Here is a 10,315-nt window from a genome sequence, read left to right as displayed (position 1 = left end):
CTAAATCCCTCTTCCCCCTCAGTGCGGGATCTCACTGTATAAATATTACACTGTATACTGGTGTAAAAATGAAACTGGAAATGCGTTTGAAACTAAATACAGACTCTTCGCTGTAAAATGTGCAATGATAGATTTAAACTAGTTTCGGTTTTGTGGGGCATTATAATAACAGCTCGGAATTAAAAGAAAAATATAATCAGCATGGTGATGTAATCGAAGCGCACAAGATATTTTATTGCTTCAGTAGATTTATGGCCCCACGGCACATTGGCCAGATTAAACGTAACTCGAGACACCAAAAACAAAAAAGGGTTTTCAGATTTGACTCATTTTTTGTCAAACTAAAACCAACAAGTCCAAAGATTACATCTCAGCCTTCAAGAGAAGATCTGCAGCGAATGAAGGTGCTAAGCAAGTTTAAGTGTGTGCGTTTGTGCAGAACTTCAGTTTGGGGGTCACTCTTAATGGTTTTATTGAATTAATCACATGAGTTGGAGATCTGCTTTGGCCAGGGGCTACAGGAGGCCCCTGCCCGTCCCGCTGATGGCAGCCCATAGGAATGGCACACGGAGAGGGAACGAGAGCTCTTTAACTTAATTAAACGCTAATATGAAGCAGTCAGTGCGTCTGCCTTTGTTGTACGGGGGTGTCGGGACGGATCTGGGCCTCTTAGTGGGCGCTGAAGCTGCTGAGATGTTATTAGTGCAGGATTACACAAACCCCGGGGCTCTGGGCTCTCAGAAGGGAGATGCTGGTGGAGGGGCTCCTGTGATGTGGGACCGGCTGAGGTGTGATCACTGGCCAAAAGATTAGAGCCAGATCTACGTCTCAATCCCGGCGCGCTGACAGATGGAAAGGAGGCCGCGTGGAACCTTGAGCGCTCCCGTACAGGACGGTGGCAGGCAGCACTCCTTGGCTTGTTTTTTCGGTGGTTGTGGTGAATGAAATAGAAGGAAAACAAAACATTTTAGGCGAGCCGATGTGTTTATATCTCTTGGTATACCTTCCCATCAGAAATGTGGGATCTTTAGTGCTAATTTGAGAAGGTTTTACTGCTTAGTCTATAAAAATGAAGGCATATGTTTGATGATTGACGGGTCGCTCTGCGGTTTGGGTGGTCTGGCGGTGGGGGAGGGATGGTTATGACAGCTTGCATGCCTTCGGGACATTTTTATTTTGTCCTATACTCCCTTTTTTTTCTTAAAAGACGAAGTAAACCTTAAAGGGAACGAACATACCCATGTCAGGCATGAATATCGCATCCCCGTAGGCACTTCTGACATGTGGGGCTCTGAGTCCACATGTTCCCAGTAAAAAGAAAAACCATACAGTCTCTAATGAATACAACCTTTCACTGACTTTTTTTGTGTATAATTCGCTTTTTACGGCTCATTTTTGACTTGGTTTACTTTCAATTCTTCACAGACTTGGCAGAATTTATCGAGTCTTGATGCCAGAGGGACTTCATAGCATTTCTTCACAGTCCAGCTGAGCTGAGACTTACAAATACACTGAGATTCTATGCTGTTGTCCTCAGACACTCCGTCTATTGTCTTTGACACTGGGATGTTTACATAACAGACCCCGGTGACCTCCATTAATTGGAGATAATTGCACGTGTTTCCAACTGAGAGAAACGGCATACAAAACCCAGACAGATCAGGGGACAAAACAAAGTGATCCATAGGACAGGAGATCCCATCATCCTCACTGATCCTCTGCTTGAGATCGCGGATGTTGGATTTTCCTGTTCACACCTGTTGTTGGACAGCTGAAGCCAGTGGTCTGAAGGGGAGGCCGGGGCTAGGTGTTACACTTTGTACAAGTTTAGTTTTTTAAGTAGCAATTTCTGTTAAGAAAATAAACTCAAATATTGACTTTAAAAGTTAAATTATCATAATGTAAACTCTTTAATTAAAAAGGCGTTACAGTGTTTTTTGACTTTTTTGACACCATAAGAATATATTTAATGGCCCCATGAGTGTCACAGAGGATCTACTGAAAAATTATTATGGTTAAGAAATTTAAAAACGTTTACTTTGTTTGTTTTGGCCTGATTTCTACTCTATAAAATATGTTAGAGATTGATACAATTAGAAAAATGAATAATAAAATATTTATTCGCTGCTTAACGACTGTTACAGGAACTGTGAGATTTATAGGTATACTTGTTTTTTTCATAAGGCGTTCTTGCATAGTTTTTTGCAATTATTGTAAAATAAACTGCTGTCCTATTTGAAGAATTGTTAAAACGGTCAAAATTGCAATGTCAGCTTAATCCAATGGTTATTTTGCCTTATTTTTAGTCATACTGTGCACCTGTTTGGTGTTTGCCAAGTGCGTTAAACAGGAGATGTCAATGAAATGCCATATACTGCAAAAATAGAAAGGTAATAAACAAAATACTACTGCTAATAATAATTAAGTTAATAATTTAATACAATTTAATACAATTTAATTAAATAATAATTTAATAAAACTAAAACTAAAAATTATTATCCATTCTATTTTCAAATTGTAATCATGTAAATAGTTATGACTAGGACCACACGGAATCTGCGCACAGAGAATTCACAGATCTTTAGCCCATCATTGATTCTGTTTATTTACTTGTGTAAATGTGTGTAAATTTTAATTTATTCAGTTTTTTATTCATTTCAGTAATATTATTGGCTAAAATGAAATTATTCATATGGTTTATTTACAATACAGTTTGTAAAGTAATATTTTCTGTCTATATTATATGAGAGACTTGCTTTTTTTTACTAAATAAAGTGGATCTAACTGGATTTGTCTTGTAAACATTAAATAAATGTTAAAAAGGTATTACTTTTTATTTCATATATACGGTTTTAGTTATGATACTCCCAAAATCATTCCACATAAATCCGCAGTTTTTTAACAGAATTCTGTACAGAAATAGCAGAAAATGTTCTGTCTGGCCCTAGTTATGACAGGGGATGCACCACACCATTGTTTTTAAAAGCGATTCAATCCCGATACCAAAATTTTGAGTGTTGACTGATACAGATCCGATCCCGATATTGAACCCTTTTTTTTTTTTTTTACATAATACAGTTTCTATATTTCTGGTGATAAACTCAAATAATACATCTTCTTTAATAAAAATAACAGACCTATAGAACTACTGTATATGACAGACGACACAATCTGACTAAAAACACTATGCTTGCTGTAAATGGCTATATTATTTGAGCATTCGTTATGACATTGATATGATCTGTTGAGGTCCAGCTTATGTTTACATATTTAAAAAAAAAATTTTTCTTTGAAATCTGTATTAACTTTAATCGCTGGTAAAATAACCAGCCTTAGCAAAGCCTGGTATTTCCTGCAAGTTTGACTCAGACTAAACTAAACTGTCTGAGGCCAGTTTTACTTATTAAACACTGTACTTATTAAAGTGAGATGGAGAAATTACAATTGTAATTAAAAAGTCATAAATATAAATTAACATTTAGCTTAGTTTTAACTTAAATAAATCATATTGGAACATACAAAACCATCAAACCTTTTTCTGTCACTATCATTTATAATAATAATGTAATGATATTTATATGAGATAATAATAATTTTAAAAAAACAACACTCAGTTATGCAGCTGGACTTTTGACACCGTGACATCCAGCCCCATTTTTGTAATACTTCAAAAATGTATAGGCCATAAATCTTCAGTGGACATGTCTTAAAATCTAAAGCAGGCACACTGGGTGAATAACACATGGGTGCGACAGCCTCCATTGCATTCAACCATTTTATATTAGTTATGAACGTGGGAAGAAAGTCAGGTCATATTCACCACGTGTCGCTCTGTACATCTGCCTTCATAAGTGTGCATCTATGAAGTCACACTGACCTCTCAACACTGTAAATAAATCCTGGTTTCCTTATTTTTATGCTGAATTAACTTAACCTTATGAGTCCATTGGACTTATATTGTTAAAACTACTTGCATAACTTAGAAAAGTAAGTTAGAACATGATTAACTTAGTTTAATATGTTACAATGAACTAAAAACATATGCTGTCATGACTAATTGTTTATATAATTTTTTACAGTGAAACAATGTTCACTGTCATCCTCATCACTTCAGCTACTCCTCAATGTCTAAATATGTATATATCCGTATGCCTTTTTATTGTGTAAATTTCTTAACAAACAGAAGGCCGGTTTGCTTGTGTAATCCAGATTTATGCCAGGATATATTTGGATAATGATGTAGATCAAACCTTTGGGGGGAAAAAAACATGCCAGGAGGACATATTTCATTCATCACCCCTGCTGCATGTGCATCGTAAATCTGAAAGTTGTGCACTGTTATAAAAGTATTTTGGGAACAAATCTCGACACTGTGTCTATAATCGATCTATATTTATTTTCCTTGTTTAATTGGACAAATGAACAGCATTCCTGTGTGGCAGTATAGAAGCATTATTGTTGAGGAAGGATAAACAGACGGTGGTCCAGAACGGATTGTAAAAGACAAGGATAAACAGTGAACGCTGAGGAAAGGATTGAATGTCTGTTTATAGGGAGTATTATGAAGTGCATGACTCTGAAATGACTAATTACATCAGCTGTGTGGATTTCTAGAGAGAGCTTTTAAAAATGTCTCTCTCTGCGTGTGGCTTGGTGCTTGTAATGGGCTTCACAAAGCAACGAAAGCCTCTGTTTCTCTCCACACCTCTGGTGAATCACTGAACAGGGCCCTCCAACAAAAAAATGACATTCGGAAATCAGATCTTGGTTGCTTTATCTCAATTTAAATGTAAACACACTGGGCCTGAGGTCATCTGTTGCTGCTTGAAATCGTTTTCATGGTGGGAGTGAATTCAGCGGTGACTTTCAACACTGAAATATGGCCGCCAGCTGTGACTGATAGAAGAAAGCAGAAAAATGAAGGTGATGGAGAGAATAAAACGAGGGCATGATAGAAAGAATGAAAGATGAATTGGTAACTTGAGTGGCAAAATTGTTACTGTTATCTTGATTTCTAGTTACCTTTTTTGCATTAAATAAAATGTTAATAGAAATGAAAAGTAGTTAGCAAATGCAAATGCTAACTGTTATCCCAGATCTTTCAAGAAGCACAAACTTCATAATACTAAGTGCTCAGTGAGCAAAACGAAGCAATGACTTTTTGACAAGATTTCAGGTCTGGAGGTTTGAAAGAAAGCATTAAGATGGACAGTCACTGAAGTCTTGGTTAAATATCTTTTTTGGAAAGGCAATGCTGCCGCCCAGTGGTCAAGTAAGCTTTAGCAAAAGCTTTTAAAGGGATAGTTCATCCAAAAAGGAAAACTCATTTACTCATCCTCCACTTAACCTTTTTAACTTTCTTTCTTCTCTTGAACACAAAAAGGTGTTTTGATGAATGTTTCAAAACAGTAGTAACTGACTTCAATTTTATTTGTTTTTGCTGTTGTAAGATGTCAGTGATTACCAGTCTCCAAAAAAGTTTACGGTGTCTTATTCTTTAAGTTTTTATACTTATATATAAATTATTACGATTTTTATTTAAATATTGAACAAATGTTATTTTATAATGGTGTCATGGTTTAATTTAACAGAATGAACAGACCCAAGTAGTGTAACAAATCTGGCAATGTGAGTATATAAACTCATGTCGTCTACTGTATTAAAAGTAGACTTAATTGCTTAATTGTTTATTTTGTAAGAAAACTTGAACCATTGAATAAACGATTTGTTCTGTAAAATATCGAAAAATATATACTGCTTAAAGGGGCTAATAATATTAATCTTAAAATGGTTTTGAACTTTTAAAAAATCAAACTGTTTTTATTCTAGCCGAAATAAAACAAATAAGACTTTCTCCAGAAGAAAAAAATATTATCGTAAGTGCTGTGAAAAATTCCTTGCTTTGTTAAACATCATTTGGGAAATAATTTAAAAAGAAAAAAAAAAATCACTAATTGCTAATGATTTTGATTTTAACTGTACACACACACACACGCACGCACGCACACACACACACGCACGCACGCACACACACACATATATACATATATATACACAGGTCAGTTTTTTTCAAGGTTTTTGTTTTTTCAAAGAAAATTGTTGTTCTGTTCGTCAAGGCAGCAATTATTAAATGTTAAAAAAAGTTAAATTGTTAAATATTTATTTAAATATCAAATACCTGCTTTGTTTTTGTATGTACTTTCAAATGAAATTCAAACTAAATTAAATTCCAGTCATTACTGTTTTATTACTATTACATTAATAATAATAATAACAATAATACTACTAATAATAATGATAATAATTAATCGGGCGACGCAGTGGCGCAATGGGTAGTGCTGTCGCCTCACAGCAAGAAGGTCGCTGGTTCGAGACTCGGCTGGGTCAGTTTGTGTTACTGTGTGGAGTTTGCATGTTCTCCCTGCGTTTGCGTGGGTTTCCTCCGGGTGCTCCGGTTTCTCTCACAGTCCAAAGACATGCGGTACAGGTGAATTGGGTAGGCTAAATTGTCCGTAGTGTATGAATGTGAATGAGTGTGTGTGGATGTTTCCCAGAGATGGGTTGCGGCTGGAAGGGCATCCGCTACGTAAAAACGTGCTGGAATAGTTGGCGGTTCATCCCGCAGTGACGACCCCAAATTAAAAAAGGGACTTAGCAGAAAAGAAAATGAATGAATGACTGAATGAATTAATTAATAATAAATAATATTAGTATGATTTCTGAAGGATCATGTGATACTAAAAATTAATTTTAAAAATCACTGGAATAAATTATTTAAATAAATTAACTACTTTTGGACAGTTATTTTATAGTGCAACAACATTTCACAATTATAACTGTATTTTTTATTAAATAAATGCAGCAAATGCAATAAATGAGTAAAATCTTAGTGTTTTTTTTTTATTTAAACAAATCTGAACATGCAATGAATAAACAGACTTCAAAAGGGAAAAATGAGTAAAGCATTATCGGCAATGACAGCTGCATGGGAAAATGCATGGTCAGTAATTGGGATCGATTTAATTGTTATTTTTAATATTAAAATAAAACCTACCTTGGGAATACAGGGTGGCAAACTTTTTTTTTTTTTTTCATAAAGTGGGCCTAAACTGCTTTAGACCAAATTTACATTCAGCAGAAATTACTGATATGGTAATTTTTCAGTAACCACTGAATCATTCACACATGCTCACATGTTCTTGGCTCATTTTGAGTCAGTTAACTTTGAACTTGCTCTACGCAGATCATTTGAAACCGTAAACTCATAACTAGAGACTAGGAATAGTGCATATGTATAATAATAAAGTGCTTTACAGCATGGATTGTGCAACGTTGCTTTGTTGAGAGCATGTTTACATCTACAAGATGCATTTCGAAGATCATTTGGTCTGGAAAACATCTGCAGTGTTCAAAGATCTGAAAAATTGAACACTTTCAATTTGAAACATCTTAAAGACTACTCTAAATTGACGTTTTCTACATTGTAAAACCGAAGTCAACTTGATCAAATGAAATGAGTGTAGTTAACTCAAAATTGGCTGAAAGTTAATTCTACTCATTTGTAAAGAGTTTTGAACTCAGTGTTGAAGGTGAGTTAATTAAATACTTCATTACTTTAACTTAAATGGAGTAAGTTCACAGTACTCATATAGATGAGTTTTTTAACTCAAATGGTTTGTTGCAATCGTTTTTTTCAAACAGTTTGAGTTGCTTATTCTAAACATCTATTTAACATCTGAAAAAATATGCTAAGTAGATGTTTTTACAGTACTCAGATGGTTTGAGTTCTCTTCATTTATTGTGTTTTACTGTGCTCAAATTCCTTTGTTTACTCAAATAGATTAAGTACACAGTATTTATTAGGATTAGTTTTTTAACTTAAATGGTTTGTTGCAATCGGTTTCCTCAAACTATTTGAGTTACCTATTCTAAACATCTATTTAACTTCTGAAAAGATACGCTAAATAGGATGTCTTGCAGATGAGAAAATGCTCTAATAATACGTCTTCCAGATTTAAAAATAAAATGCATAAACGCATCTACTTAATGACAAATGATGTAAATGTAAACTCAAAACCAAGACAACTGTGCATTTCTTTCTTTCTTTCTTTTTTTTATTTGAGTTGCGGTTATTATTTTTATTAAGAAATGACACAATCACTGATGTCCGAGTAATAAAGGAAGAAAATATAGGTTATGAGGTGAAAAGCGGTCAGTAGATGCTTTAAATCAGCCGGATGACTCAAGCGTCGGGGAATAGTGGAGATGTCAGGAACATTTCAAACACACTCTCCGTATGCTGCGGACGTTATGAGCACCCTGTTATTATTACGAATAATATCAGCCACAATATTAGACTGAATTGTTTCTGGACTCGGCAGTGTAGCTTTTGAAATTAGTTCAGCCTGAAACAACTGTTATTCTGCTGTGTTTACAACAAAATCAGGAGGTCAAAAGGTTATCTAAGGAATGGTTTTCCACACGCTGAATCTACAGTCGTTGTCAGTGGTGGTTAGCGATGCTGAAATAATGTGGTTTTCCATTAAAACACGGCTGCGTTTGATTAGCACGGAGATTAACACAAAACATGTTCTCAGGCGTTTAACGTCAGCCTTTTTTTCAGAGGAATTTTTAATATTGGTAGGTGTGACATTTATAGCTTTGAGACCCGGACCGGACTCATAAAATGCTGCAAGCCTTTTTACAGCTTTATAAATATACACTTAATTTGCTTTTTTAATACGGTTAGATTGAACAGGTCTGAAAAGAGTGTCTTGAGGGATTTGTTTCATTATTTTCAAGACACTGATGATTAGGATGTTAACACACAGTCGAGGTGTGAGAGGTGGGTGAGAACTGATGCTCAGAATGAGGAGCAGTGAAAAATGTCGCCGAAAAAAGCAGCGTCAGATTCTTGGTTTTGAATTATGAATCTTGCATTCACACATGCTTGTAACTGTAAATTGAGGCCAGGTTATGAGCTCAGTGAAGTCTGGATCTCCCTCCAGCTGAAAGCGGGTCAGCACAACCTTAGACATACAGAAAGACTATAATTGAATTATTTCATTATTACTGAAAGCTCTTGTGTTTTTATAAGCTCAAAGTGATCGGTGAGAATGACAATCTGTCTTGATGACTCACTTCAGGGGTTTTTTCCCCCCAAAATTAAGCATAACAGAAAACATATGGGCATTAATATCGGGTTAATGTGGGACATTGGGTAATGTGGGGCACTTGAGACCTGACGTGTATATTTCTTGCTACATCACAGTCAAACGAATGTCTCAGATTGTGCAGATTTAACCTATTATTAAATAATCCTATATTTAGTATTATCCTATATACACTGACAAAAGTCTCGTCGCTTATCCAACGACTTCTAGTTGATCATTTGGTATCAACAGTGGCTTTTATAAAAGGCAAAGGCTTCTAAATTACGCTTATTTTACTAAAACAAAATATGAGGATGTCTTGATTTTTAATGATTTGATTAGGACAGTAAGCTGACTTTGCTTAGACAAAAGTCTTGTCACTTAACAGAAATAATGTACAGTATAGAATATAAAGCCATGGTGCAGTGGAAAAATAATTAATATTGTATATGACTCCCATGAGCTTGGAGGACTGCATCCATACATCTCTGCAATAACTCAAATAACTTATTAATAAAGTCATCTGGAATGGCTAATAAAGCCTTCTTGCAGGACTCAAAAAGTTTATTAAGATTCTTTGAATTCACCTTCAATGCCTCCTCCATCTTACCCCAGACATGCTCATTAATGTTCATGTCTGGTGACTGGGCTGGTCAATTCTGGAGCACCTTGACCTTCTTTGCTTTCAGGAACTTTGATGTGGAGGCTGAAGTATGAGAAGGAGCGCTATCCTGCTGAAGAATTTGCCCTCTCCTGTGGTTTGTAATGTAATGGGCAGCACAAATGTCTTGATACATCAGGCTGTTGATGTTGCCATCCACTCTGCAGATCTCTCACACGCCTCCATTCTGGATTTAAGGGCAATCTCAATTTTATTACTGACTCACTTGTATTGGAGAAAATGCTTTTTATATGTATTAGGTTAATTGTTTTTATTATGGTATCAAAATTGGAATGAAGGACTTTGAAATGACACACTTCTGTTTGTAACTGTAAAATGATGGACTGGTGTACACTGTAAAAAATGCTGGGTTTCAAACAATTCCTTCATGTTGTCCCAACAGAAACCGATTAAGTTAACTTGATAATTTTTCCAAATGTAAGTGAATTCAACAAAAAAAAACAACTGCAAACTTCACAACCTCTGAGATCACAGCAGGTCT

Source organism: Danio rerio, chromosome 9 (genome assembly GCF_052040795.2).
Source record: "Danio rerio strain M-AB ecotype USA chromosome 9, GRCz13ab, whole genome shotgun sequence".
NCBI classification, from domain to species: domain Eukaryota; kingdom Metazoa; phylum Chordata; class Actinopteri; order Cypriniformes; family Danionidae; genus Danio; species Danio rerio.
Note: the sequence above shows the minus strand (reverse complement) of the source record.